Genomic DNA, 6,849 nt, shown 5'->3' with positions numbered 1-6,849 from the left:
TCAATCTCTCATTCATACATCTTGGTCCAAACTGTCCAAACTGACTGTTTCAGGATAAAATCCCATGCAAACACGGGGAGAACATGCAAACACAGAAAGGCCCCCTGTTGGAATCGAACTGGGGACCTTTTTGCTGTGAGGCACTAACCACTGCGCCACCGTGCTGGCCTTTTTAAAATATTATATATTATTTAAATATTACAGACATTCATTGTTTAGCGTCCTGTGGCTGGCGGTTGTTTATGAGTACAATGTCCATATATTTAAATTAATCAAATTAGATAAATTGGTCGTTGACAGTTTTTGATAATTTACCTCTTTAGTCAGAGCCAATAAAGCTTCATATTTTGGCTTCAGCCCCAGGTGCTGTCTGCGACCATGTGTGCATGATGAAGCCCTACACCGCCACCGTGGAAATAACTCATCATTACTTTTCAGAAATATCATATCATAGGACAATATACTTCAATAGAATACACACACACACACACACACACACACACACACACACACACACACACGTACACACCCGCACTCAGCACTTGAATGTATCACAAACCTTTGGACTTCACTACTGCTCCCTTTAATAGCTCAATCTGTTGGATCATTTAAAAGCCTGCTGAAACAGACAGATAGGTAATGGATTGCATGGCAAATCAATACCCGGATCAATGAAAGACATGCATCAATAAATGGATAGGGAGCCGCTGAAATCGACACCAGAGTTAATGTTGAACATTGTAGAACATCATTGTGTGCAGCACACAGTGGAGAAGGCTAATACGAGTCACCGTAGTTGATAAGGCGTCCCGTTGAATAATGCCGACAACAAACTGATGGTGATAAGCTAAACTTAAGCTTAGCGTCTATAATGTTGCTGCTTGAGCTGCGTTTTTGTAAGCCTCTCCACAACACACACATTCACGAGTATACTCACCAGCAACCCTATTTCTTTACTCTTGCTGTGAAATTCCCATATCTGTTATCATTCAGCGGTAGAAAAAGTAACCAGATCCTTCACTCGAGTAAGCGTGGGATTGTTGTGGTGTGAAAATACTCAATTCCAAATAAAGGCCTTCAATTTATGATGCAAGAAAACGAATGCAGCTCTTTCTACTTTAAAAGAAAGCAGAAGAGGCAACGACTCCTGATATTCATATTTCCCTTGTTTTCTTTTCATCAATATTACATAACAATACAGTTTTATTATTTCTTTTAAATCTTTATTTTGAGTATCTGTCCTTGAGTGTCGAGTAAGGTGCCTTGAATAAAGTCATTGCATCGTATTATTGTTGTTATTGTTAATATAACTGAGTAACTGAGTTAACCAGGATACTACCCAACAGTAAATGCATCAAATTAAGATCACAAAGATAAATTAATGCTAGAAAAATAACAAATATTAAAATACCTGAACACACAAATAAAAACACATATGAATTGTTTTTATCACTCATGAGAACAGTGCCCATTGATTGCATTTTGTTGTGGAAATTTTAGGTAGACTGATAGTAACACCAATAGATCATATTACACAAAAGTAAATATTTCATATTTACTTTATAAATAAAGTCTAAATAGTCCAATAGTTCCCCATGAAATGTATTGAGCTTCAAGTCTCAGGAATATATTTTTTAAATCCATACATTTATGTATGTATCATATGTACATATAAACACAAATGCATACAGACAGACAAGCACACAAAGGCAGACAAACACACACACATATATGTTTAATTAGATAGTGGTGGCCAACAGTGGCTGTCAGAGTGAGGTTGGGAATGAGCACCAAACATAGATGTTAAACAGGGACATAAACAAACATGTGATTTTTCTCCTCTAAAAACTACAGTTCCCAGAATGCCGTGCTTTGTCCGCAATCGGGTCACATGAACGATAATATTTTCAGCTTTGACACGGTATGTTTAGTCCATGTCCTAGGACACAGGGTTTCGTGAAGGAGCTACTCACCGCAAATGTTGAACTTGTGTTGGATTCAGGTGGCCTTGTGACCAGATGCTGACTCATCGCTGCAGCACTGGATGCCCCCAGACTTGTGGTTGGAACTCTCAACAGCATGAGGCATCCAACTCTCTGATAACTACATTTAATACTGTGTCAGCTGTTGTGAGAAGGCATCATCGTAAACAAGATACATGTCACGCCTGATACCTCGGCTCGCACTACTTGGACAAGCAAGTGGCAGGACTCTACAGCTGTTTCTAATGGCCTTGTGCCATAAATCTCTGATGAATGGCCGCTTTTGGGGGGGTTGGTTCCCAGGAGCAGCTGTACCTGGTTAAAAATAGCAGCGTGGATACTGCGGGACAGTGTTATTGAAGCTTAACGCGCAGTTCAGCACAAAAAGACGATCAACAATACCTCCCACCTGCATTACTCTTAACTGGCATCAGCACTCGGGCACAGGGAGTGCCTGACTGGCGGACAAACTGCGTGTCCACGCACGTGTGACTCACACCCAAACAACAATCAGATCCTGACCACACAATCCAGACACACTTTCTTTTCCAGCGAGCTCTAACATTCATTATCAGTGTGTCGTGGCCCGAGGCAGAACGCTCCCTGCCCGGTGCGATGACAACGGCCAGCTGCCCCGATGGAAAACAAAGCCAAGATGGCACAGCAAACACAAATCACACGGAGAGGAAACAAAGTAGGACTCAGCACACTGAGCAGCTTCAGTCAGTGTTTTCTCTCTGAGTCAGGTCGCTGCTCAAAAATTAAGGAATGCACTGAATTTTCCTACATCCACCCCTTCCAGTTCAGGCTGATTGTAACAAGTATGTACAGGACTGTCTCGGAAAATTAGAATATTGGTTAGAATAAAGTTCTTTATCTTCTGTAATGCAATTAAAAAAACAAAAATTACCTTTTCATGATATTCTAATATTTTGAGATAGGATTTTTGACTTTTCTCAAGATGTAAGCCATAATCAGCAATATTAAAATAATAAAAGGCTTGCAATATTTCAGTTGATTTGTAATGAATCCAGAATGTTTGGCATTTTTGTTTTTGTTATTGCATTACAGAAGATGAAGGACTTCACCACAACATTCTAATTTTCGGAGACAGTCCTGTATGTAAGCGTGTGTGTCTGCTTATGCTGGTGTATTTAGGGGTTCACACCTGTTTAGACAGGATAAATGTAATTGCTAAAGACAGTGGCTGGCAGTGGTTAAAGGTGCCAAATTGCACCCATGGGAGTCACTATAACTCACGACCTGACTAATGGAGGCCAAGTAATCAAGCTTCAACCTCATCAACCATGTTTGCAGTAATTAAAAGGTTTATGTTCAGCATCAGGAGAGTCATCCTCTCTGTCAGCCATCATCCAAGGCCAAATCTGCTGTCCGTTTTTTCCTCGGAAGTCGGTGCAAACAGCAGAACCACTGACGGGATGGGTGATATGCAGATGATGAATATCACGATATTGAAAAGCTTTTTTTTGTCTGTACATTTTTTAGCCGCTGCTTATGAAGGGAAATTTAAATTAAAAATACACATTCCTCTTTTGTCAGGGCAATTTGTCATGATTTTTTTTTCTGAACTGTTTTTTCTGTAAATCTTTAAAATTATGATGTGGATTTGATGACATAATGGGTAGGAAGAAATTCTGAGCCAGCCAGGTATAGTCAAATAATGAAAAGCGAGATCTTTGACACACCATAATCAGTGTTTAAATTGAAAAATGTTAAAAATAAAAATATAAATCAAGAAATACATACATACATAAATACACAGTATAGTATGACTACTGGGAATTTGTAACCAAATTACAATATCAACTTTAGATCTATTTAATGCCAAGCCTCAATTCTGACTCAAGCCTAACTTTTTAAATCATTTTTTCAGTTCTAAAATAATGGAATTGTAATAAACATTGTGCCACTGTTGGAGGTCAATTTTCAGCCACCAGAGGAGCTGACGTACATTATATTATTGATAAATCCAATAATCAGTCATATGACATGTGCTTGTCGTTTTTCATCCTCTTGATCAATTTGGACCCACGGGATCATGAGGCCGTGAGGAGCAGAGGGTGAGTATAAAATTCTGCCATCGTCATAGATACCAACTTCTTTCAATTCTCCATGTTGTTAAAAAAGTCTTATAGTAGATTGTGTACAATATCCTCATAACATATAATCTCTGCTTCCACACTCCTGCAATTAAATGGTTATTCCTCAAGTGCTGATTTATCATTATACACGAGCTGTCTAACTGCATCAGGGCTTAACCTAATATTTGGTGGAATATAATGTTACACCTTTTGTCAGACATGCTGACATCTAAAGGGATTTTACCCAGCATGCAACAGCCACTACCATTCTCTGGGGATCATAAGGGTGACCCAAAGAGGACATCCAATGGCAGCTGCCTATCTTTTCAGGAAAGGAAACTGTGTTCTTCACAAGTTGCCAGAAACAGGAAATAAGGAAAAGGCAATATGAAATAAAAATAAGCAAGGAAATAAGGTTTAAAAAAATATTTAAAATATACTGAAGGGAGTTGACTAAGTATAAATTATTCAAATAGGAATGAATCATTTACTGCAATTTTTGAGCAAAGTAGCAGATAAACCATAAATCACCAGATGTAATGATCCCAACAGAGGATAGGAAAGTAAGTGAGCCTTTTAAAAGGAATGCATAAAGGTTTTGTGATAATGCTAATGATACATACGTAGTCGCACCAAAGTGTGAAAAAAAATCAACATCACAAGAGACACTTAGATTTATCTAGATTTAACAAAAACAATAATTCGGGAAAAAAAACATGATAGATTTAGTCTTTTGGATCATACAACAAAACCGTATAATGTTATAATGGCTAGTGATTTGCACTTTTCTAAAAAAGCCTTTCAGAAATACAATTGCTGTGATTCTATTCCAGGGTTTGGACTCAATATTTTAGGATAGTTTAAATAATGGCAGGGCGTCCTCTAGTGGCTATTATCAGCTACTGTAGTAGCTAACCTCCATAGACAATGTGTTAAAAGTACTCTCTTTCAATTAAAACATTTAAACATGAAATAACAGGTATGCTTTCAGTTGTGCCACACAAAGTACAATATTTGAGAGTTCTCTGTTTAGCAGTGAAACTAATGGTCGCCGAGGATTGTGTTGTGGATCCCCCACTGTTACCCTCATTACAGCCAGCAGTCGCTTTGCAGCGGCCAATTAAAATCAAATACCATTCTCTCACATATTACCACCTCCTCATTTGCTTGTAGATCAATCACCTTCAAATCTGCCATTACATAATGAATGCAAAGACTAACGGTGAGTTTGTACGGTAGGCGGTGGGATTTACACACTCCACATAAGGAGCAGCTGGAGGGCCTGCAGTTTTTACCTCATTCCCATATCATTGTTTAAAAGAATGGGCTAAATGAATATCTGAACTGTAGTGCTTGCCATACAAGAACACTAATAATAACTAAATCATTTTAATGATTAGCAAATTATTAACTATTTTAAATACTAACTAATAATAATTAAATTCTCATAAATTTTCACACATAGCAAGATTTTATATTTAGTCATCGAGATGTTTGGTAAATGAATTTGACAAATTTAATGAACCCCTTATTCTGCATTATTCTGTTTATGATTCTGAATGTCTGATAATGATATTAAATTATATTAGGAAACTCCATCAGTCAACAGGTGCAGGTGGTATGATTTGCTTCAGTAGAAGTAGCAATGCAAAAAGTAAAACCATCCTACCGATGCATAATATGACAATATCTGCATTTAAGATGCATTTGATGTCATAATGTTAAAAGCAGAAATAGGTTGTAGTACTTTTTAATCTTCATGTACATCGATCATTATAGAAATGGAAGTGAGTGTGTAATAATCGTCTGTATGAGGTGCTTTTTTTGTATCCAGGAATTTATATTTAAATAATAAATATATACTATATTATATATTCTCTTTTCTCATTTCAAATTTCTACACCTTTACTTGCAGCATTTGGTTCAGTCATGTCCGTCCTGCAGAAAACAAAATGCTGTTTGGGTCACTGTGCTTTTCCTCGTTTGCGATGATTGGTTCCTGTTCTCCATCATGTATTGTAAACACATCCTGCAGGTTGCTTCCATCCTCGTATAACTCTTTACAGCTTCATGCGGAGCAGTTAATCCCTCATCTCCTCAGTATATTTTGTTTATTAGTCACATAAAAGCTGACTGATTTGTATGGTCTGACGAAACATCTCACCGCTAGGGTCGACACTTAAGTTTTGTGGTCCTTCACAGCTGGACCTTCGTGTTTCAGGGCTTTTCGTCAACTTGTTGGATTATTATGCGGCTGATTGTTCAGGGCTGTAAAATGGTCCAAAATTCAACGGTCGCTAGAATCACCAAGAAAATTAAATTCTAAAATTCCATTTTAATATTAGATCTCCCCAGTGACAGAATCAGGTATCTGCAATCCAAATTAGGACTGGCACTTCTCAACAGTTGTGACGTTTTTGTTATTGCAGCTAAAATCCTGCTCCTGAAAATGATCTCTACAATATCTCATAATTGCTCATATGTAGATAGGCATGACTCTTTGCAATTGATGATTTGTTTTCTGGCTGTTTGCAGACATAAACCTGTGGAAAACTGATCATAGCATGTATTAAACCACAATAAAACAGCTGTGTGTTCAAAGTTTTCATAGGACTTCATCCTCATCTGTGCTTATAGTCGATGGCTGAGCCTCTTTTCCGATATTCATATGAAAGAGGTACTGGTATCTCAGATGCCGCTCACAAATAATTGCATGTAGACGCTGCTGGGCACAGGGCGCAGCTGCTTTTTCTCCTCCCTGAAGT

Source organism: Fistularia commersonii, chromosome 21, assembly GCF_037954325.1.
Source record: "Fistularia commersonii isolate RoL2024-O1a breed Wild chromosome 21, RoL_Fcom_v1.0, whole genome shotgun sequence".
In the NCBI taxonomy this organism is placed as follows: Eukaryota; Metazoa; Chordata; class Actinopteri; order Syngnathiformes; family Fistulariidae; genus Fistularia; species Fistularia commersonii.
This window is presented reverse-complemented; position numbering follows the sequence as displayed.